General features: G+C 42.2%; 1 protein-coding gene and 1 long non-coding RNA gene across 9 annotated transcripts in view; both read right to left on the minus strand.

Annotated features, from left to right (window-relative positions):
* Positions 1 to 21,875, minus strand: part of LOC111558360 — a 59,053-nt gene extending 37,178 nt beyond the window's left edge. For 5 of the 8 annotated variants that reach the window (XR_006591574.1, XR_006591578.1, XR_006591576.1 and 2 more), the window contains exons 1-4: positions 16,217 to 21,875; positions 16,000 to 16,121; positions 11,443 to 11,706; positions 9,804 to 9,886 (exon numbers count right to left, since the gene is read on the minus strand). This is a non-coding gene — a long non-coding RNA (uncharacterized LOC111558360). Of the gene's footprint in view, positions 1 to 7,915; positions 8,119 to 9,803; positions 9,937 to 11,442; positions 11,707 to 15,999; positions 16,122 to 16,216 lie in introns of all 8 variants that reach the window. The other 3 variants (XR_006591575.1, XR_006591580.1, XR_006591577.1) reach the window with 3 other exon arrangements.
* An 859-nt stretch (positions 21,876 to 22,734) lies between these two features.
* The window catches only part of RGSL1 (regulator of G protein signaling like 1), a 127,739-nt gene continuing 126,128 nt past the window's right edge, over positions 22,735 to 24,345 (minus strand). Inside the window, exon 22 of the transcript XR_006591582.1 lies at positions 22,735 to 23,525. The gene's annotated coding sequence lies outside the window, so the exon portion shown is untranslated. The remainder of the gene's footprint in view (positions 23,526 to 24,345) is intronic.

Below are 24,345 nucleotides of genomic sequence, written 5' to 3' on the forward strand. Positions count from 1 at the left end.
AACAAACCAAGGTTTGGGACCAGATGGCTTCATAGATAAAATCTACCAAATAAAGAATAGTTAATGCATATTATTCTCAAAGCATTCCAAAAAAATAGAAGAGGAAGGAAAACTTCCAAATACATTTTATGAGGCCAGTATTACCCTGATGCCATAATCCAAATTACGATAAAAAAAGAAACTTCAGGCCAATATCTCTAATGAACATAGATTTTTAATCCTCAACAAAATACTAGCAAAATGCATTAAACAATACATTAAAAGGATAACTCACAAGAATCAAGTGGGATTTATTCCAGAGATTCAAGTGTGGTTCAATATTCACAAATCAGTCAGTGTGATAAAGCATATTAACCACAGAAAGAGTAAAAACCATATGATCTCAATAGATGCCAAAAAAGCATTTGACAAAATTCAAGTTTATGATAAAAATGTTCAACAAAGTGGGTTTTAGAGGGAATATACCTCAACGTAATAAAGGCCATATATGACAAACCCACAGCTAACATCATACTCAATGTTGACAAACTGAGAGCTTTTCCTTTAAGATCAGAACAAGACAAGAATATCAACTCACCACTTTTATTCAACGTAATGCTGGAATTCCCAGCCATACCAATCAGACATGAAAAATAATTAGGGTGGGAGGAGTTAAGATGGTGGAAAAGTATCAGGACCCTAAGCTTTCCATTCCCCTCAAACACAACTGCCTTGAGGTCAGATCACTTGGAACACCCAGAAAACTGATCTCTGGAGTGGCAGAAGGATCCCCACAGTTGGAGGGAGACAGTTTGACAGGTAGTAGGTGTGTGGAAGTGAATTAAGAGAGAGAAAAACAGCAGTGCTGTGGAAGGAAGGAAACCCTTTTCATGGAGAGACAAAGGGAGAGAAAGAGAGAGGGGTTGAGAAAGCGCAGCATTGAGTTTGCACAAGAGAAAAACCTCTCTGGGGAGAGTGCACCTGGGGAGTAGGGAGCTGGCCCTGGAGTGCATAGTGTCATGTGGGGATCTCTGGGGTGCACTGGGAGAGAACATTCCCCTTCCTGGAGTACTTTTGGAAGAGGGCATATTGCCTTCCCAAGGACAAAAACCCTGCAGGCACTAGTCAAAGGCCTTTCATCAGCAGGGGACAGACATGCACCCAGAGGAATGTAACCTTCAGGGGTGCTACACCATAGATTCCACATACTGTGCAGGCGTGGGACTGCTTTTCAGGGACAGGATTTCAGACACAGCATGGAGAGGCTCTACTCCAGAGGAGGGGAGTGGATCTGCACAGTGCCAGGTCCTTTAAGACTTCGGGTTTTGAATCCCAGCCACATGCCAAAGAAAAAAAATGCAGGGGAGTGGTGCAGGGTAAGCTGACTGCTATTAAGAGAATATGTTTGCAAATGACATATTAGATAAAGGGTTAGTATCCAAAATCTATAAAGAACTTGTCAAACTCAACACCCAAAAACAAGTAATCCAGTGAAGAAATGGGCAGAAGACATGAATAGACACTTTTCCAAAGAAGATATCCAGATGGCTAACAGACACATGAAAAGATCCTCAACATCACTCATCATCAGAGAAATACAAATCAAAACCACAATGAGACACCACCTCATACCTGTCAGAATGGCTGAAATTAACAACTCAGGCAACAACAGATGTTGGCGAGGATGCGGAGAAAGGGGAACACTTTTGCACTGCTGGTAGGAATGCAAACTGGTACAGCCACTCTGAAAACAGTAGGGAAGTTCCTCAAAAAATTAAAAATAGAACTACCCTATGACCCAGCCATTGCTCTATTAGGTATTTATCCTGAGGATACAAAAATGCTGATTCAAAGGAGCACATGTACCTCAAAGTTTATAGCACCACTATCAACAATAGCCAAATTACAGAAAGAGCCCAAATGTCCATCAACACACTGGAATACTACTCAGTGATCAAAAAGAATGAAATCATGCTATTTGCAACAGCATGGATGGAGCTAGAGGGTATTATGCTAAGTGAAATAGAGAAAGACAAATACCATAAGATTTTACTCATATGTGGAATTTTTAAAATTTTTTTTCAACGTTTTTTATTTATTTTTGGGAGAGAGACAGAGCATGAACAGGGGAGGGGCAGAGAGAGAGGGAGACACAGAATCGGAAACAGGCTCCAGGCTCTGAGCCATCAGCCCAGAGCCCGACACGGGGCTCGAACTCACGGACGGCGACCGCGAGATCGTGACCTGGCTGAAGTCGGACGCTTAACCGACTGTGCCACCCAGGCGCCCCATATGTGGAATTTAAGAAACAAAACAGAGGAACATAGGGGAAAGGAAAGAAAAATAAGGTAAAAACAGATAGGGAGGCAAACCAGGAGACTCTTAAACATAGAGAACAAACTGACAGTGGCTGGAGGGAAGGTTGTTGGGGCGAAGGGCTAAATGGGTGATGGGCATTAAGGAGGGCACTTGGGATGAGCATGGGGTATCACATGTAAGTGATAAATCACTGGGTTCTACTCCTGAAGCCACTACTACACTGTATGTTAACTAAATTAAATTGAAATAAATAAATTTAAAAAAAAGAATTAAAAGGCATATAAATTGGTAAGGAATAAGTAAAATTGTCACTATATATAGAAAATCCTAAAGACTCCACCAAAAAAAAAAAAACCTATTAGAAATGATAAATAAGGTCAGTGAAGTTGCAGGATACAAAATTAACATACAGAAATATGTTGCATTTAAAAACAAATAAACATTAAAAAATTTTTTTAAAAAATGGGGCGTCTGGGTGGCTCAGTCGGTTGAGTGTCCGACTTCAGCTCAGGTCATGATCTCGTTGTCTGTGAGTTCAGGCCCCGCGTCAGGCTCTGTGCTGACAGCTCAGAGCCTGGAGCCTCTTTCAGATTCTGTGTCTCCCTCTCTCTCTGCCCCTCCCCGCTCATGCTCTGTCTCTCTCTGTCAAAAATAAATAAACATTAAAAAAAATTAATAAAAGGAAATATGTTGAATTTATACATGTTAATAATGAAATAGCAGAAATTAAAATTAAGAAGATAATCCTGTTTACAATTACACTAAAAAGAATAAAGTACCCAGGAATAAACTTAACAAAGGGAGTGTAAGACCTATACTCTGAAACCTGTAAGAAACTGATGAAAAAAATTGTATATGACACAAATGGTGATACCACATTGTTGAAATGCCCATACTACTCATGTGCGTTCAGATTCATCAAAATACCAAGAGCACTTCTCACAGAACTAGAATAGTCCTAAAATTTGTATGGAATAGCAGATACTCCCAAATAGCATTAGCAATCTTCAGAAAGAAAAACAGAACTAGAGGTATCACAATCTCAAATTTCAAGGTATATCACAAAGTTACAGTATTCAAAACAGTATGGTATTGGCACAAAAATAGACACATAGATCAATGAGACAGGATAGAGAGTCCAGAAATAAAGCTGTGCATAGATGATTAATTAATCTATGACAAAGGAGGAAAGAATATACAATGGGTAAAAGACAGTATTTTCAATAAATATTGTTGGGAAAACTGATGGCTACATGCAAATGAATGAAACTAGACCCCTTTCTTATACCATACACAAAAACTGAAAATGGAATCAAGATCTAAATGTGAGACCTGAAACCATGAAAGAAAACATGGGTAGTAATCTCTTTGTTATCAGCCTGAGCAACATATTTATGGATATATCTCTCTAGACAAGGGGAAAAAAAAAAAAACACAAACTATTGGAACTACACCAAAATAAAAACATTTTGCACATTTCATTAACGAAATGAAAAGGCAACCTACTGAATGGAAGAAGATATTTGCAAATGATAGATCTGATAAAGGGTAATATCCAAAATATATAAAGAAATTATATAAGTCAACACCAAAAAACAAAAAACAAACCAAAAAACCCCAATCCAATTAAAAAATGGGCAGAGGACCTGAATAGATATTTCTCCAAAGAAAACAGACAGATGGCCAACAGACACATACAAAGAAGCTCAACATCACTCATGATCAGGAAAATGCAAATCAAAACCATAAGGAAGTATTACCTCACAACAGTCGAATGGCTAGTATCAAAAAGACAAAAAAATAAGTGTTGGCAAGGGTATGAAGCAAAGGGAACTTTCTTTACTGTTGGTGGGAATGTAAATTGGTGCAACCACTGTGGAAAACAGTAAGGATGTTTCTTCAAGAAATGAAAAGATAGAAATACTGTATGATCCAGTAATTTCATTTGAGTATTTCCCCAAAGAAAACAAAAACTCTAATTTGAAAAGATATATGCATTCCTATGTTTATTGCAGCATTATTCACAATAGCCAAAATATGGGAAGCCCAAGTATCCATCCATAGATGAATGGATAAAGAAAATATGGTGTATGTGTGTGTGTGTGTATTTGACTATTACTCAGTTATAAAAAAGAATGAGATCTCACCGCTTGTGACAACATGGATGGACCTAGAGAATATGTTGCTAAGTGAAATAAGTCAGACAGAAAGACAAATCTATGACTTCATTTATATGTGGAATCTAAAAAACAAAACAGTGTCTTAAATACAAGAAACAAACTGGTGGATGCCGGAGAAGAGACAGTGGAGAGCTTGGCCAAAATAAGGGGGAATTAATGGGTACAAACTTTCAATTATAAAATAAGTCATGGAGATGAAAAGTACAACCCAGGGAATATGGTCAATATTGTAATAATGTTGTATGTGACAGATGGTGACTATACTTATTATGGTGATAATGTACAGAATTAATGACTATGTTGTACACCTGAAAGTCATGTAGCATTGTATGTCAATTATACTTCAATAATAACTAAAACATGAAAAGGAAAAAACTTTTTACAATGTCTTAAAAGCAAACTGACAGTCCAAGAAAACTTTATGTTATTTATTTACTTACTTATTTATTTATTTATTTATGAGAGACAGAAACAGAGAATGAATGGGGGAGGGATACAGAGAAAGGGAGACTACAGAATTCGAAGCAGGCTCCGGGTTCTGAGCTGTCAGCACAGAGCCTGATGCGGGGCTTGAACCCATGAACCATGAGATCATGACCTGAGCTGACGTTGGATGCTTAACCACCCAGGCACCCCAAGAAAACTTTGCTTTTTAACAAAGAGAAAACCCAGTTTTAATTTTGCATCAGTGTACTTTTGATATGAAAACTCATTTACTTAAATTTACTCCCATCTTGAAGCGGGAACCCTCTTGCACCATTGGTGGGAATCCAAACTGGTGCAGCCACTATGGAAAACAGTGTGGAGGCTCCTCAAAAAGTTAAAAATAGATCTACCCTATGACCCAGCAATAGCACAGCTAGGAATTTACCCAAGGGATACAGGAATGCTGATGCATAGGAGCACTTGTACCCCAATGTTTATAGCAGCACTTTCAACAATAGCCAAATTATGGAAAGAGCCTAAATGTCCATCAACTGATAAATGGACAAAGAAATTGTGGTTTATATATACAATGGGATACTACTTGGTAATGAGAAAGAATGAAATCTGGCCTTTTGTAGCAACGTGGATGGAACTGGAGAGTGTTATGCTAAGTGAAATAAGTCATACAGAGAGAGACAGATACCATATGTTTTCACTCTTATATGGATCCTGAGAAACTTAACAGAAGACCATGGGGGAGGGGAAGGAAAAAAAAAGAGGGAGGGAGGCAAACCATAAGAGACTCTTAAAAGCTGAGAATAAACTGAGGGTTGATGGGGATGGGAGGGAGGGGAAAGCGGGTGATGGGCATTGAGGAGGGGATGAGCACTGGGTGTTGTATGGAAACCAATTTGACAATAAATTTCATATTAAAAAAGAACACACACAGTACAAAAAATTTACTCCCATCTTAGCCAGTATTAACCAGATATAAATTTCCTTTTCAAAGATTCTTTTTCCATAAACCGTTTACAACTTTCTTTTTTACACTAAGGCTTTGTCTCATGTTATCTCTCTTTTCCAGCCTCTGTTTGGAGAAACTTACTTTTTTCTCCCCTCAACAAAAGTGCCTTTCCATTTTTCATACCTTCTTTTAACTGAAAGCATACATCCTCCTTTTTATTTTATATGGAGATGTTTCCTTTCTTATTTCTAGCAGCTTTAACCACACATATTAATTAGCATATGTGCTGCCAAAGTGAGGACTAAAATTCTTAACTCTTAGAAACTAATTTCTAGTGAGATCTTAGTAGTAACCAATTATAAACTGTTACACCTGCTTTTTTTTGATTGGCAAATTTATGGATACATTATTCTAGAAATATGTTCTTCTTCATAGTACGATCTTTCAAATAAACATAAAACATGTCTACTCACAAACCCAAAATGTATCTTTATTATTTTTTTAAGTTTATTTACCTATTTTGAGAGACAGAGATAGAGAGAGCGAGCTCAGGGAGAGAGAGAAACCCAAGCAGGCTCTGTGCTGTCAGCACAAAGCCCAACAAGGGGCTTGAACTCACCAACCGTGAGATCATGACCTGAGCCAAAATCAACAGTTGGATGCTTTAACTGAGCCATCCAGGCACCCCCTCTTTAGTTTCTTTTAATTGGGAAGACCAAAGTAGATAAACCTACATTCAGTAATTAATGTTTCACTATTTTATCTTATTTGGAAATAATGTGGATATTCAATGAATTTAAATTATCACCCAACTTAGCAAAATTGTAGAGTTCCAGGTTACCAAAAATTTTTGGAAGCTATTTAAAAAAATTTTGTAATGTTTATTTATTTTTGACAGAGAAAGAGAGAGAGAAAGAGCATGACAGGGAGAGGCAGAGAGAGAAGGAGACACAGAATCGGAAGCAGGTTCCAGGCTCTGAACTGTCAGCACAGAGCTCAAATGTGAGATCATGACCTGAGCCGAAGTTGGAGGCTTAACCAACTGAGCCATCCAGGCACCCTGGAAGCTATTTTTAAGTATGCATACCATAAAATACCATTGTTGTTTTTTAATCTATAAATATTTATATTACTTACATCTATTTAAATCCTTTGCTCCCAAGAATTATGTTTAGATTACCCACAAAAACTTCATGAGACATTAGACAAATTATTATTCTAAGTTATTTTTTGCTGACAAATTTTGTTACAGGGATAACATGAACTTATTTGATTAATAAACCTGGATAGAATAAAAGTATTATATTTAATACTGATAACTCTAAAGACATATCTTTTTTTTTTAAAGACAGGTCTATTTTCAATAAACCAACAATCTTAAATTAATTTTAATACTAAATATTTTCCCAGATCATATAAACCTAAAATTCATTTGTTAGTGTTTCTATTTTTGAGAATTTTATGAATATTGGATTTATATAAGTGTTTAAATTTTTTAAGCCAAGTAAATGGAGTTCCTTTATGAATTAATTTTGGCAATACCTTCCAGAGGGAGAAAAATACCATATATATAATGTATATACATACACATGTGGAGATGACTTTTAAGATTTTTCTTTGTCTCTGGAAGTAACCTCAAGAAGGCTGTGCTGGTAGAGTTTGGGCACAAGATCCCTTTCAGCTGTGTGGATTTTAAAAAGGCCTCTATGCCTTTTTTCCTTCAAGCTCACATGACTGTGGACTGTTTACATTTCAAAGACTTGGTAAGATTTCTAACTTTGGAGAACAGAGAAAGAATGCATTTCTTTTTCTAAGAGTTTCAGGGTAATTGTAATATACCTTTTGGAAGTACAGGACAATTTTGCTTCAATATCCTCATCTTTATCTACAGCATTTTGAGAGAAATAGGTGAGGTTTGGAGGTTAGTAAAGATACATTAGTAAAGAGTTACATTTCTGGTTTTGCAGGGATTTACAAGACAAAGACAGGTTTTTTAATTGCCCCGAAAGACCTGAATTACAGCCTAAGTATTAGGGGACTGACTCACCTTTTTAATCAAACTTGCTACTTTATAGTAGAGGGATTTTTAACTAAAATAGGTATCAAAAGACTTATGCCTTTGTAAGGTCTGTATAGAGCATTTCAACAAAAGCCTTGTTTCTGAATACACAATTCAACATTGGTTTCTATTAGTCCCGAAACGTGGACTTCTGTTGATCTTTTGTAGGAGATTTTGGTCGCCTGTTTTATCTGTGAGGAGAATGTTGAGAATGGCCATTAATTTTTCTAATTCCTAATTGAGTAAGATCTTCTGAAAGTGGAGGTAAAGGGCTGTATAATCTAAAAGATCTGCTGTTCAGGGGACATGAATTTCATTTTGGTGGGGGTCTAGGATACATCTGTGGACATTGCATAGGAACGTCTGAAGCTGGCAGAGCCAGATAACAGGGCCCTGAACAGTAGACACAAGGCCAGCCTTACTACCAGTCTCAGGAGCTTGTATTAAATTCATTTCCTCACTTTCAGCATTTATATGAGAAACCTGTACACTCTGAACCTAGAGATCAGTCCAGAGCACTCCCTGTAAATCATGTAGAGAAAGGGAAGTTAAAACAGGCAGATGACACCAGATTGTGAGAAGGGAAATTGACATTAGGTGTGGATTACTTTCTGTGTTAAGTCTAATTTCTTTTCTTTCATCTTATCAAGGGAATCCCTAAGGCTAGCTGTCATACTTACTTATAAGACAATTTTGAGAGCTCTATAAGGATTTTTTTTTCTTTCAAATATAGCCATTTTGAAGGATCCATTGTCCAGCCATTGACAAGTAGGATCTTACTTATCATCAATAGCTACCCATAAGCCTTTTTATGGAATGACCTGGAGGCAATTTTCCAGGCTTAGACCATGGATGCCAGAGGTATCCCTGGAGAGGGCATAGATGATGTGGACCCAAAGATCCAAAAGTTTACTACCAAAAATAGTTTAAGAAAGCAAAAGCCTTTGTTGTACTGGCTTACTACTGGGTGGTGTAGTGAACATGGTGTCTTTGGTCCCAAGGAAACTTGAGACACCCCCAATCACAGACCTGCTAACTTGTGATGCTGGGCACATGCTACTGATACGTTTCCAGCACCAGTAAACAACAAAGGTTAAGATAATAAAGGTCCCTAAAGGGCTGGGACTTCTTGTTTATTTTTTTTTTGAGAGAGAGGGAGAGAGAGAGAAAGAGAAAATGTGACTGGGGGAGGGAGAGAGAGAGAATCCCAAGCAGGCTCTGTGCCACCAGCACAGAGCCCGAGGCTGGGCTTGAACTCATGAACTGTGAGATGATGAGCTGAGCCGAAATCAAGAGTCGGTTGCTTAATTGACTGAACCACCCAGGGGCCCCAGGGCTGGGACTTCTTATGAGAAATTCTCCTGAGAGCTAGCATCAATACTGCTAGCAATTATGTGTCCTGAAACCCTGGTCAGTTTCATCAGCCACTAAGGTACACCCAAGTAAATATACCCTCCTGATGGTGGAGACCAGAGAGAATATTCTCACAGGTCACAAAGCCAGGCTCTTAGGACATAGAACAAGGCGAAATGAAAAACCTCATCCAGTTTTTACATATAGGAACCACAGCAAAATTTGTCTAAACAGACTCCAGCCTTATGAGAATCATGAACTCTCCACTTTGTGAGGTTGTTCAAACAGAAGGCTGATAGATCCCATACCTGCCTTCCTCTATGGTGATTCCTTTTTATGATAAATGATACGAATACAAAGAAAAACTGTGACCATCTCTGGAAGAAAACCAAGGGTATGCTACCAATTTACCAGAGTTGCTAAGCCCAAGGAACCAGTTCCATGAATATTTTCTCCTACTGATCTAAATTTAGAGAGAGAGTAAAAGGACTCTCCCAGGGGTGGATATGGCAAGAATTCCTACCTTTTGCTGGCTTTTTGTCAGATGTCCCGGGATTTCTCAGCTGCAGCAGTATCCCGCTAGGAAAGTTTATCCTGCCAACTATGCTGTTGTGGAGGAAAAGTTTTTTCTATTATTCAAGATTCTTCTAGCTGGCCTAAGAATTAAATGGACACATGACCGATTAACAGAAGATAACACAAAATTTAATTAACTGTGCATGGAGGCTCAATACTAAAACTGAGACCCAAAGAAATGACTGAGCAGGTAGCTTTCATATTACAATAAACTTGAGGAATTGGCAATAAAAACAAAATTTATGTCTGAGACCTTCAATTAGTAAGGAATTCTAAGCAGAATTTGGGCTGGGGTAGTAATTAGTAAAAGTAACAATGTTTATGTAAATAGCCTTTTGTGCTCTGAATTCGCTATTTCTGGTGTTAATGATGTCTTTCTACTTTCTGTACAGGAAGGGTATCTTTCACATGAGAGATCTATTTCCTGCTTTCTTGAGACAAGAGGGGCTTTGGGTGTTCTTGCACTGGCTATTTATTAAATGACTTCTAATTCAAAGTGATCAATATACCAAAATGGCACATTTTGGGGCAGACTACCCCTGACCCCCATATACACATTTGTGTAGATTAGGACTTAGAATGAGGCAGATGCCATGGACCCTCAAGAGACTGCTCTTTAGACCAGGATACTCCAGACACTGCTCAGTTCTAGGTCTTTGGCTTCCCCCCAGACCTGGGCAGCAGGCATGTACGTGGTATGCGTTTTAACAGCCACCTTTTTGCAGCTGGGGCCCTCTGGTGTGGAGGCTGGGCTGGTCTATACCACCTATATAGCCTCCAGGGAAGGCGGAACCTACCTTCAAAACCTTCTGAGGCATCAACTTTAAATTGTAAGCAGTCAGTCTACATCTGACTAGCTGCTCTGATGAGGACCCAATTTTTTTCAGCAATCAAGGCACCCAGGTGTCTCTTACCAAAGGATACCCCTGCCAGACTGCCCAGCCTCACCCTGGAAAGGCATCCAGTTTCCTCCAACCATAACTTCATGGGGAATATGCGCATTAGTGATGATTAGGGCTTGGAATTAGGCAGATTCTTTTAATCCACAAAAGCCAACATGCCATCTTTCAATACTTGGTCTGTTCCAGGTCTCTGGCTGTCCTGACCCGCATGGCCCACACATATGCTATATGTCCCCCCACCCCACAATATCCAGCCACAGGAATCCAAGGCCCTCCAGGCACGTGAAGCTCAGGCTAGTCCTCAACATCTGCATAGCTCCCTGGGTGGAAGAATCCCTTACCTGAAAGTCTTTCTGAGGAGGCAGCTTTAAACAGAAAGGCAGTCCACATTTGGACTGGCTCTCTGATGAGGTTCCAGATTTCCCTAGCAATCAAAGGTGACTGGTGTCTCCTATCGGAGGACATCTGGCCATCTGCCAGGACCTACCCTGGTAAGGCAGGACGTCTTACTTCTGATCTGCCTTCATGGGAAATATGAACATCTGTTTAAGTTCGAGCTTGGAAATAGATACCTTGTACCCTAAACAGCCCCCTCATGTGACTGGGCTTGTGCCCATATTTTTCCTGCAACAGGTTCCTGGCTACCCTGACATGTACAGCCTGCGATGTGCAGTATGTACCCACCTGTCAGCCTTGGGTAGCTGGGGCATTGTAGGCCTCTGCAGCTCCAAATGGTCCTCATCCACTTGCATTACAGGGAAGAGTGTGCAGAATCCCAAAAAGTCTTTCTGAGGCATTAGCTTTAAGGGTGGAAAGATCTCCCATTTCGACCAGCTACCTGATGGGGTCCTGGGCTTACCAACAAGCAAGGCTCCTAGATGCCTTTAGTAAACGTTTCCTAGTCAGGCCACCTGGCTCAGTCTTGGCAGTCCAGATTAATAGTTTTATCTTCAAGGAAAACATGCAAATTTGTGTAGGTTAGGGTTTGCAATAGGCCAGATGCCATAAACTTCCAAAAGCCCATTCATGAGACCGGGATTCTCCAACATTGCCTAGGTCCTGGCTTCCTTACCTGAGCATCCCATGTATGCTCAGTATGTCTCCTGTCATCTAGACTTGGTCAACCAGAACCCTCTAGTCCTGTGGAGCTTTGGTCAGTGCCCCATCTGCAAAGCATTCAGTGTGGTGATAGCTCATCCCAAAACGTATTTCCAAGGTTCCATCCTAAACTGGCATTGTCAGTCCCCCTTTGGACTGGCTACCTGATGGGATCCTGAGTTTCCCCAGCTATCAAGGCTCCCAGGTATATCTTTTCAGAGGGCACTCCAGAAATCCCACCTGATTCCTCCAGCTGTGCCCTCAGTGGCAATATGCACATTTGTGTAGCTTAATGCTTGGAATTAGACAGATGCCAGGGACTGCCAATAACCCATTCTTATGATCCAGTGTCCCCAGACACTTGCCCTGTTTTAGGTCCCTGGCAAGCCTGACCTGTGTGCCTACACATGTGCAGTATGTATCCTGTCAGCCGCCCATGGGCAACCCAGGCGCTCCAGAACTGTGGAGCTAAGGCCCCTCTACAACTACCTGCATAGCCTCAATGTTGGAGGGAACCCATTTCATGAAAATTACTGAGGTGGCTGCTGAAATGAGATAGTTCCCATGTGGACTTAATGTCTGCTGGGGTCCCAGTCTCCTGCACCAATCAGGGCTCCTGGGTATCTCTTATTTGAGGGTATCCCACAGCACCCTACTTGGTTCTACCCTGGAAAGGCAAGCTAGATTCTTCCATCTCAATATTCAGTGGGAATATGCACTTTCTGTGTAGGTTAGGGCTTAGAATTAGGGAGATGCCAGATACCCTAATTCCACACTCTTGTGACCTGCCCTTTGCCAAATCTTGCCCTATTTCAGGTTCCTGGCTACCATGACCTACATGATCCACACATGCACAGTACATGCCCTGAAAGTCACCCTTGGGTACTTGGGGCCCTCCAGAACTGTGGAACTAAAATTTATTTCCAACCATTGCATTTCAAACATACATTTAAAACACTGGTGGAAGGAGCTCATTTCCTGAAAATGGCTCTGAGGTGGGCATTAGTTACTTCAGTCCCCATTTAGACTTACTATCCACTGTGGTCCCTGACTTCTATAGTAATCAAGCCTCTAAGAGGTGTCTTATTGGAGGATACCCTGGCTAGGTAACCTCATCCAGCCATGGCAAGGCAAGCTGCATTACTCTAGCTTTGCCTTCCGTGGGACATTGTGCTGGGTTAGGGCTGGTAATTAGGCAGATGCCATGTAACCCAAGAGCCTGAACCTATGAGCTGCCCTCCCTGGATGCTTGCCCTGTTCCAAATACCTGGACACCCTGACTTGGGGGAGACACACATGCATAATTGCATCCTGTAAGCCAGCCTTGAACAGACCGGACTTTTCAAGTTTGTGAAACCCTGGCCAGGCCCCAACCACAGTGTAGAGGGAGCCCACCCTTTGAAAAACTGCTTTAATCAGAAAGCTGCAAATGGGTGACAGTCCCCATGTGAACTTCCTGCCTGTTGGATTCAGGGCTTCTCTAGGACCAGGACTCCCAGGTGTCTCTCAAAGGAGGATCCCCGTCCTGCTGGCATGGCTGTTCCATGGCAATGCGGTTGAAAAACTTACAGCTCTGCCTCCTGGGGGAATATTCCAGAATGGGTAGGTTGTCATTGCCCATTAGGCCAATGCCTTGTAACCCAGAATGCCTCCTCCTGTGACCCAGCCTCTCCTGACACTGCCCAGTTCAGGTAGCTGACTGCCTTCACTTTCACAGCCTGTGTACTTCTCACTCTGTCAGTGAACTCTGGGCTGTAAAGGGCTCTCCAGGCTCTGAAACTCTGGCTGGAATCCGACTACCTGAATGGCCTCAGGATGCAAGGAACCTTGAAAATCTGTCTGAGGTGGCAGCTTTAACCTGGTGATGGTCTGTCCCCATGTGGACTTGCTGCCTGATGTGGTCCCAGGCTTCTCTAGGAACAGGACTCCCAGCTGTCTCCCATTGGAGGACACCCTGTCCTGCAGGCATGGCCCTTCCCTGGCAGGGCATTTGGAAAACCTCCGACTCTATCTTCAGAGGGAATATTAAACAAAGGGTAGGTGCCCTTGTGCCTTAGGTTGATGCCTTGTTCCCACGGTAGCATCCCTCCTATGACCAGCCTCCTTGCCAGTCATTGCCCAGTTCCAGGTCCCTGGCTATCTTACTTTGTGGAGCTCATGCCAGTGCACTTCATACCATGTCACCTGGCCTTGGGATACAGGAAACACTCCAGGCCATAACACAACCACCTCAATGGCTTGAGGAGGCTTGAGGAGTGTGGAGGGGGCACTCCCCTCCCCCCAGGTTGTCCTGAGGTAGCAACTTCAATCCAGCAATTGTCTGTCCCTATTTGGACTGGCTGGCTGCCTGATACGGTCCCAGGCTTCTCCAGCAATCAAGACTCCTGGCCATCCCAACCAGTCATGCCCTGGCAAGGCAGTCCAGATTTCCCCATCTGTACCTTCAGGGAGACTATGTACATTTGCATAGGTTAAACTTTGGAAGAAGATAGAACCCAGGTACCCCTACCCAGCTCATGTGACCCAGACTCCCCTGACACTTTCCCTGTTACAGGTCCCTGGATACTCTAACTTGTGGGGTTTGCACATATGCGATAAACCCGGAATGTCCCCTTTGTGCACCTGGGGCTCTCCAGGCCATCCCTAACTACCTGCATTACTCAAGGGTGGAGGAGGCCTATCACGTCAAAATCATCTGAGGCGATTGCTAAAATAAGTGACAGACCCCATGGAGACTTCATGTCAAACACCCCCTGGGCTTTTACGGCAACCAATGCTCCCAGGTGTCTCTTATGGGAGAACATCCCAGCCAGCAGTGCCTCCCCCAACCCCCCCATCCAACCCAGGCACAGCACTTAAGATCCCTCCAGCCCTGCCTTCAGGGGGGTTATTTGTATTTGTGGAGGTTAAGGGTTGGAATTAGGCAGAATCCAGCTACCCCTGTGAAACTGAGTAAAGGAAACCTTACTAAATATTCAGGGGCATCCCTGAAGAGGGAGCAGCCTGCATAACCAGCAAGGGGAAGGAAGAGAACTCTTACCTCAGCAAGGGAGGACACTTGCCACATAGGAGTTTCTTTCCTGCATTTGAGGAAGGAAGAGCTCTCCCCACCCAGCAACAGTGCACTGACCACCTCTTACAGCCAATGAGAAACCATCACAACCTTGAACTTTCCTCTAATGAAATTTTGTTCAAAAACCCTCCCCAGTTTCTTCCTAAAACCTAATAAAAGCTGACCTTCCTTTTGTCTCTTCCAACTTGCCTGTGGCTTGCCATCGTTTGCTTGTCCTGAATTGCAATTCCTCTGCTATTCCCAAACAAACTCATTTTGCTAGCAAAATAACTTGCAATTTTATTTTTTTGTTGACACCCCCAATAGCCCCCTCCTGTAACCCTGTTCTGTGGAATATTACCCTGTTCCATGTCCTGGGCTGCCCTGACCTGCAGGGCCTGTGCACTTACAGTCCCCACCCCCGGTCTTGGGCTTCAGAGGGCTACACTGACCTATGCAGGCTGCTCGGGTGTGGCCTGCATGCTGTCAGCTGGTATAGTGCTGCCCAGGGCACTCCAGGCCTGTGGAGCTCTGGCCAAACTTCAGCCACCTCAGTTGTCTTACGGTGGACAGTGGCCACCACCTGAAAATCTTTCTGAAGCCCCAGCTTACAGTGGCGACTGTCTGTCCCCTTTTGGACTGGCTGCCTGCTGGGGTCCTGGGCTTCTCCAGTAATCAAGTATCTTAGGTGTCACTTACTGGAGATTCCCTAGCCATCCTGCTGGGCCCCACTCAGGCAAGGCAGTCCTGATTCCTCTAGCTCTGTGTTCAGGCACAAGATATGTGCATTTATGTAGGTTAAGGCTTGTATTAGGCACATGCCAGGTACTTGCAAGTACCTGTGTTCTGGTGGACAGGCCTCACATGACACTCACCCTTTTACAGGTCCCTGGCTACCCTCACCTGGTGACCCACACATGCACAGTCCCCACCCTGTAAGCATCAAGCAGATTAGACCCTCCAAGCTTGTGAACCTCTGGCCAGGCCCCAATCACCTACATAGTCTTCAGCATGGAGGGAGTTCATCTTCCAAAAATTGCTCTGAGCCGAAAGCTGCAAATGGGTGATAGTCAGTCCCTATGTGGACTTACTGCCTGATGGGGTCCTGGGCTTCTCTAGGGACCAGGACTTCAAGGTGTCTCCAAATGAAAGGTAAGCTGTCTTGCTGGCAGGTCCCCACCGGGACAAGGCAGTTGAAAACATCCAGCTCTACCTTCAGAGGGAAAAATCGCACAGTGCATAGGTAGGTCTTATGCATGAGGTCGATGCCTTGTACCCCCAATCCCCCCTCCTGTGACCCGGTCTCACCTGATATGCTCTGTTCTGGGACACTGGAAATCATGACCTGCCAGCTGTAATGTACATTCCACACTGTCTGCCAGCTTTTGGCTGTTGGAATTCTCCAGGCCTGTGAGGCTCGAACCAGTTGCCTATCACCTGCTAGCCTTCAGGGTGGAGAGAGCCCACATCCCCCCCCCCAAATTTTCCTGAAGCCCTAAGTTAAACTGGGAACTGTCAGGCCCCGTTCGAACTGTCTGAAAGGGAGCTGACTTCTCCAGCAATTAAGGATCCCAGCTGTGTCTTATAAGGGGGCATTCCAGCTGGTCCTAGTAAGGCCGTCCAGATTTCTCCAGCTCTGCTTAAAGGGGAAAATACACATTTGTTAGGTGAAGCCTTATAATTAGACAGATGCCTGGTACTTCTAATAGTCTGCTCTTGTGACCTGGCCTTACAAGACACTCACCTTTTCTCAGGTCCACGGCTACATTAACCTGCACAGCCCACATCATGAGGAGTATGTACCCCATTAGCTGTCCTTCAGCAGCTGGGGCCACTAGGCCTTTGGAGCTGAGACCCATCCCCAACCACCTGCACAGTCTCAAGGGTGCAGGGACCCAACACCCTGAACAGCCTCTGAAATGGGAGCTGGGCAGAGCCCATGAAGACTTAGTGTCGGCTGGGTTCTGGGGCTTCTGCAGTAATCAAGGTTGCCAGGTGTCCTTATTAGAGGATACTCTAGCCAGACCGCCGATTAAACCTGATCAGGCACTCCAGATTACTCCAGATCTGCCTTCAGTGAGAACGTCTATTTGTGTAGGTGAAAGTTTGGGATTAGGCACATGTCCGTTACCTCCAAAGCCCCCTCAGGTGACTGGGTCTTGCCCAACATTGCCCTGTTCCATGTCCCTGGCTTTACCTGTGTAGCCTGTACATGCGCATTATGCACCCAGAAGCTGGACTTGGGCAGACGCAGCTCTCTAAACTTGTCAAACTCCCTCCAGGCTCCAATCACCCTCATAGCTTTTAGCATGGAGGGAGCCCACCTTTCAAAAATCACCCTGAGTGAAAGCTGCAAATGGGCAATGGTCCCCATGTGAACTTGCAGCCAATGGTGTCCTAGGCTTCTCTAGGGACCAGGACTCCCAGATACGTCTAAATGGAGGATATCCTGTCCTGCCAGTGTTCCCTCCCTGGCAAAGCAGATGGAAAACCTTCAGCTCTGCCTTGTGGGGAAAACTCCATATGGGCTCGTAGGCCGTGCATGTTAGGCTGCTGACTCATACTCTGAATAGCCCCATCCTGTGACCTGGCTTCCTTCAATATTGCCTCGTTCCAGGCTATCCTGACCCACACAGTGGACACATGCAGTCCACGCCTCATCAGCAGGACTAGGGCTACAGGGGATGCTCCAAGCCTGTGAAACTCTGTTCAGAACCCAGTCACCTGAATTGCCTCAGGGTGTAGGGAACCCTCCACATGAAAGTCTTTGTCAGGAGGCAGCTTTAAATTTGTGACAGGTTGTGCTCATTTGGATTGGCTATCTGACGAGGGTCCTAGGTTTCTCCAGCCTCCCAGGTATCTATCATCCATTCCCGGCCCCCAATGGCCAGACAGTCCAGATTCTTCCAGCTCTGTCTATGTTGTGTATTGGTTTGGTATGATGTCAAGTCCACTTGTTTATGAGAAGGACAAACTGTTTTCAGAGGTAAAGTTGTTTTGATATAAGAATGAAGGAAGTTGTGTCAGGACATCATCATCTCATCTGTTCTCGCCCATCAAAACTCAGCAACTCAGCTGCTGAGGGGCCTGGCTGGCAGCTTATCAATGAAAACAGATGATGTAACTGTCAAGGAGACATGAGACCATAAATAATGAGAGCTGTGGGGACTATTGGAGAATGCTTGCTCTGAGCAATCATAAACTTTGCTGATTTAAAATAGTTCCCAAAGACCCTGAGACAATTAGTTTCTGCCCCCAGTAAAGGCAAGTCTCTTAAAAGCAGGGGCAAAGCCAAGTAGCATCTTAGGGAAGGTCATCTTGCCAAACAACACCTGTGCCCTTGTTCCCTAGCAACAAGCTCTAGCAACACAGAACTTTTTTGCACTGACTTCTGGATGTCAGTTTTCACTTGACTAAGCCTCTCTTGAGTGTCAACTCCTATAAAGTGTTAAAAAGAGAAATCCAAAATGGAGTCCTTTGCCCCCAACAACAACAAACCAAGATTTAGTTACAATTTCACCCTATCCCAGGAATGTGGCCTTTTATTTATTTTTAAAAGTACTCTCTAACACCCATCATGGGGCTCTAACTCATGACCCTGATATCAAGAGTGGCATGCTCTTCTGACTGAGCCAGCCAGTTGCCCCAACAATGTGACCTTTTAAAAGTGAATCTGGGGGTACCTCGGTGGTTCAGTTGATTAAGCCTCGGACTCTTGATCTCAGGGTCATGAGTTCAAGCCCAAGCTGGCCTTCATACTGGGTGTGGAGCCTACTTAAAAAAAATTAAGTCAATCTGAAATTTCCTGATCGGCATCAGTGAGGTGATCTGCATGATAACAAACTCTGCTGGTCCCTCCCCACTTCAAAGAAGCTTTCCTGGCCTGAGACTAAACTTTCTTTTCTTTTGCTGATAATTTCCTTGCCCCATTCTCCCTCCTATAAAAACCTTCCATTTGTACAACTCCTCAGAGCATCTCTCTACTTGCTATTTGTGATGCTGTTGGATTCATAAATTGCTTAATAAAATCAATTAGATATTCTAATTTACTCAGTTAACTTTTTTTTTTTAACAAAAGTATGCCTCAACTAAATTTGGACTTTATTCCTATCATCTCCCTTTTTCTGGGACAATAGTGTGGTTCATTTATCATTTGTTCGGGCTATAGCATTTCTTTATTGGCTTTATTAAAAGACATTACTACCCTGTGTGCAGGTGGCTTGTAAAATTCCCAGTGAAGCTGTGTTGAGAACATTTTTGGCAAAGACAAACTCAGTCGCTGAGCTTTAATTCACCTCCTCGAACAAAATAATTGGTATAATCTGCAACCTGAACCAAAGTAATAATAATTAACAGCAGTCATTGCTGTGAAATATGTCATATTCCATTGAATTCCACTGAAACAAGTGATAAATTGTAATAAATTTATATTAACAAAAATCTGAAAAAGCCCATTAATGGCTTGACAAATTTTAAATTTAAGATACTGTTTACTATTTATGGCGTCTTATTGAAATTATAACCAACCTTTGAATAGACAAAATTGATAGGGCTAGTATAATTTTGATGCTAATGTTGTCCGCAACAATTATCTTATTCTGCTTTACCATAGTACGAATCATTTGGAATCTTATTAGGCATCTCTCTGATAAAACATATATTGAACATACTTGTGAAAGGCAGCAGAACAATAGCAAATATACCCGACTTACGAACCCTTCCAAAATGATCCAAGAGGTGATTTAGGGATAGAACGGATTATATATTACCATCTGAGGATCCATAGAGACCTATTGAAGACTTTAGGCAAAAGTTAAAATTAAGGAAACTCCAAATATTGGCCTGATCAACCAATGCAGTCAATTATATCTTGTATTAGAGCAAGCAAGGAAGATCTTCTAGTGCTCTTATTAGAAGCATTAGAGTAACACAGATGCCAACAGGCAGAAAGGAAAAGTACCAGCACAAACAGTTATCTCCAGGGATGCCTGGGTGGCCCAGTTAAGTGTCTGACTCTTGATTTCCACTCAGGTCACGATCTCACAGCACAGGTCTCTGTCTCCCTCTCTCTCTGCCTCTCCTGCACTCGCATACTCTCTCTCTCTCTCCCAAAATAAGTAAATAAACTTAAAAAAAAAAGTTATCTCCAGGTTAGGAAGAAACCCATACCCTTTTGCCTCTAAGGGCACCAATCTACATTTCAACCATTTTGACCCTCATAGCATTAGCTAACTAGAAGCTAAAAGCCCATGATAATAGACAAAATTACAACAAATGATTAATATGGAACCAATCAGAGTCATTGAAGAGAGAGCTAAAACCAGATAAGAAATGACAAAAATTAGAATGGAATTCCAACAGATTTGGACACAGAAACTCAGTGGCTATTAGATTTGTGGTCCAAAGGAAGACAAAACCTGATCCTCACAAAAGTAGAGATTATGCACCTAAAACCCATTATCATTGATGCTAAAATGAATCAATACTCAGAACATCTGGGGAAAATAATATTAGTTTACAAAGATCTTTGTTTATATAGCAGCAAACTGGAGATTAAGATGACCTATACCTAATATATCATCTCTTAACAATATCTCCATGGAAAACAGTGAATGCTATTAATATATTTCATTTCATTATTATATTTCAGTAGTATGAAATTAGGACTATTAACTATGATTTATGATAGGGGCGGACATCCTTACTGATACATGTGGAAGCAACAAAACAAATTAAAAGTTCAGCCTAAAAGCTGTGCACTACAGGATAGAACAGCATTATTTACAGTATTTGTGTGAGGCAGAAAAACAGAACTGATTGACTTGATAAGAACAGCTGAGAGGCTAACTTAAGCTAAAGGCAATAGCTTTGGGGCACCTGGGTGGCTCAGTTGGTTAAGCCTCCAACTTCGGCTCAGGTCTGATAGCACCATTCGTGAGTTCAAGCCCTGTGTCAGGTTCTGTGCTGACAGCCTAGAGCCTGCTTTGGATTTTGTGTCTCCCTCTCTCCCTGACCCTCTCCACTCACACTTTGTGTGTGTCTCTCAAAAATAAATAAAACATTAGAAAAAAAAGATAAGGCTATAGTTTTAAGCCTCATGTATATAGACATAACAGGCTTACACCTAATGAAAATAAACCAAATTAAAATAGACCATTTAGACCTAAATCTATAAGGCCCTTTTGATTCCCTAAACCATTTAGACCACCACTCTTGGAAACAAATTATAAAAATAGAAACTCAAATAAGAACCTGAGAAAGTGTGTACAGTGGCAGAGAAATGGAAACAGCCAAGCTTTTATGTTAGACCTATAGAAAATAAACCTACACATAACCACCAACCCATTTACTGTAAATACTAACTGCTTTATAAAACCTAATCCCATTAATAGACAAGCCACTGATAGCCAAAGGAATGCACACCCCACGAGCCCCCCATGGGGACTCGGTGGTCTCTGTCTCTTGGCCCAAGTCAGAGACAATCGCCCATACATTACAACGGCCATATCAATAGAAACCCCTTTTGCAAGCAGAGATATACATATACCACTATGTTGTTAGATACAGAGTCCCAGGTAACAATGATACAGGGATATCCTACTCATTTAGAAAATTTTAACAATAAAAATGGATTAATTAATTCCAGGGAATGGGTATATAGATTTTAACAATTGAGGATAGAGTGTGCATTAAAGCTAATTGCTTATAAATACCAATTTAGAAAACATTCTAGGAATGGAGGTAATAGGACATAAAATTTGAGGAAAATATTCAAGAACCCCTAAAGGAACAAATTATAGTGCTTATTAGTTCACATTATAATAACCCAATCAAACCTATTAAAAAGCTGGATGAGGGGTACCTGGGTGGCTCAGTCGGTTGAGTGTCCAACTTTGACTCGGGTCATGATTTCATGGTTCATGAGTTCAAGCCCCGTGTCCGGCTCTGTGCTGACAGCTCGAGGCCTGGAGCCTGCTTCGGATTCTGTGTCTCCCTCTCTCTCTGCCCTTCCCCTTCTCATGCTCTGTCTCTCTCTCTCTCTCTCTCTCTCTCAAAAATAAATAAACATTCAAAAAATAAAAAGCTGGACGAGTGTTACAGGTTTATAGTAGATTTAAAAATTTAAACAAATAACCTCCCCAAATTAGGGGGCAGAACCCAGATATAGGCACTTTCATAAGCAATATCACTACTGAATCTGGAACTGATTATATAGGAATAGACAAGGAGAGCTAACCCATGACTGCATTCACGTGAGAAAGCAGATGATATCAGTTTATTAGGTTACTAACAGAATAACTTAACAGCCAGTAATAGCCCACAACCTTCTAACACAACATCCAGGCCTTTCAGGAAAACACAACACACACACACAAACCAGCACTTGTTATATGATGACATCCTTATTTGTGGGGATAACTTGGAACAACAGACTAGAGTCACAATACAGTTAATAGAATACCTTACACTCAGAGAATGAACAATTGACCCACATAATTTTCCAGGACCCCACACTACAGTAAAATTTCTAGGCATAATTTGATCCTCTGAAGGAAGAAAAATAACCAACACAGTTATAAAGAAGACAGCATATGAACTCCTACCACAAAAGCAGTAGCTCAGAAACTGATAGGACTGTTTGGGTCCTGGAAAGAGCACATACCACAGATGAGGATCGTATTAAAACATATTTATAAAATAACTAGGAAGAGTGGGAGGAGTGCCTGGGTGTCTCAGTCAATTAAGCCTCTGAGTCTTGATTTCTGCTCAGGTCGTGATCTCACAGTTCGTGGGTTCAAGCCTCGAGTTAGTCTCCACACTGTCAGCTTGGGATTCTCTCTCTCTCCCTCGCTCTCTGCCCCTCTCCCGCTTGCTCGTACACACACTCTCTCTCTCAAAATATATAAATAAACTTAAAACAAGAAAGAATAGGGGATTCAGATGGACAGAGACTCAAGAGGAAGCCTTAACTTATTTCAGAAGTGCTGTCAGAACTTTTAATACATTGGTACCAGCCGGTGAGGACTCTAAATATAAATGAAAGTGCCTATATTCCCAAAAGATTGCAACATGGTGTTTGTGAATGAAAACACTGCAGGACCCCAAATTTTACCTGATAGCATTTGGTCCTAAGTACCTATGGTCCAAGAACAGGTATCAATCATTTGAAAGTCTCACCTGGGCGCTGGATAAGATGCTATAAAATACAGAACCACTAACAGAAAATAAACCAATTATACTTAAATTCTAACAGCCTATTCTGGAGTGAGTAAAGCAGACCCCTGACAGAGGGGAAATACTTCTGACCAGAAAGCTCTAACACGGAAATTGTATATTTCTGGGTGTTGATTTCCTATGTTAACTGAGGAAATTCCAGCAATGCCAGTAGTGGAGTCTCTGGAATTTCCATGGGGTGAGCCTATCCAAGCTCAAGCAGTTGGGCAACAGGAACCTTGGTCCATAGAGCTCAACAACACATGCCTCCGTGACACCACAGGGAGTACACTAGCAGGCTTCAGTCTTGAGGACTAATGGTGGTCTTACCTGACACAATCAGGCTCAGGAGAATCAGTACAATATGTTGAACTAATGGTCATAAAATGGAAGAATGAACAATCTGAAAGAAAATCAGAATGAGGTATACATTTTCTCATACTCATGGGAAGAAGCTAATTGAATAGCAATTTTGGTCAGGAACATGGTGGGAAAGTGGAAAATAGGAAATAATGCATAGGGTAAGGGCATATGGTAGAAAATAGCACCATATGACATCTCCGCACTCATAACACATGTCTTTGTACCTCAGAAGGACAACTCTGAAGTAACCAAATTTAATAACTAGGTAGGCAACCTCAACAGGTTTAGGCAAAGATTCCTAAAAAAAATTTTTTAATGTTTATTTTTGAGAGAGGGGGAGAGAGAGAGAGTGAGTGTGTGAGCAGGGGAAGGGCAGAGAGAGAGGGAGACACCGAATCCGAAAAAGGCTCTAGGCTCTGAGCAGTTAGCACAGAGCCTGACGTAGGGCTCGAACTCATGAACCTTGAGATCATGATCTGAGCTGAAGTCCAATGCTTAACCGACTGAGCCATCCAGGCACCCCAAAGATTGCTAAAATTTAACTTAAAAACAAAATAATTCATGGCAAAAGAAAAAATCATTTCAAAACCCAACCATACATAAACAAGAAGGACAATGGAATATACAAACTGAACCCATAGATGCAGCAAATATTAGGATCATTCCACGGGCACATCATCAAACAGTTCATATTGGCACATATGGCACTAGAACATGGATAGAGAAAATAAACATGTTTTACCTACCAAATACCTCCAATTTGAAAATTTTTAAAAAGGTGAGAATTGCCAACAGTTTAAAGCTTAGAGGTCATTCATTATTGAATACTACATAAAAAGTCAAAGGTGACAGACCCTCCC

This window comes from Felis catus, chromosome F1, assembly GCF_018350175.1.
Source record: "Felis catus isolate Fca126 chromosome F1, F.catus_Fca126_mat1.0, whole genome shotgun sequence".
Classification (NCBI taxonomy): domain Eukaryota; kingdom Metazoa; phylum Chordata; class Mammalia; order Carnivora; family Felidae; genus Felis; species Felis catus.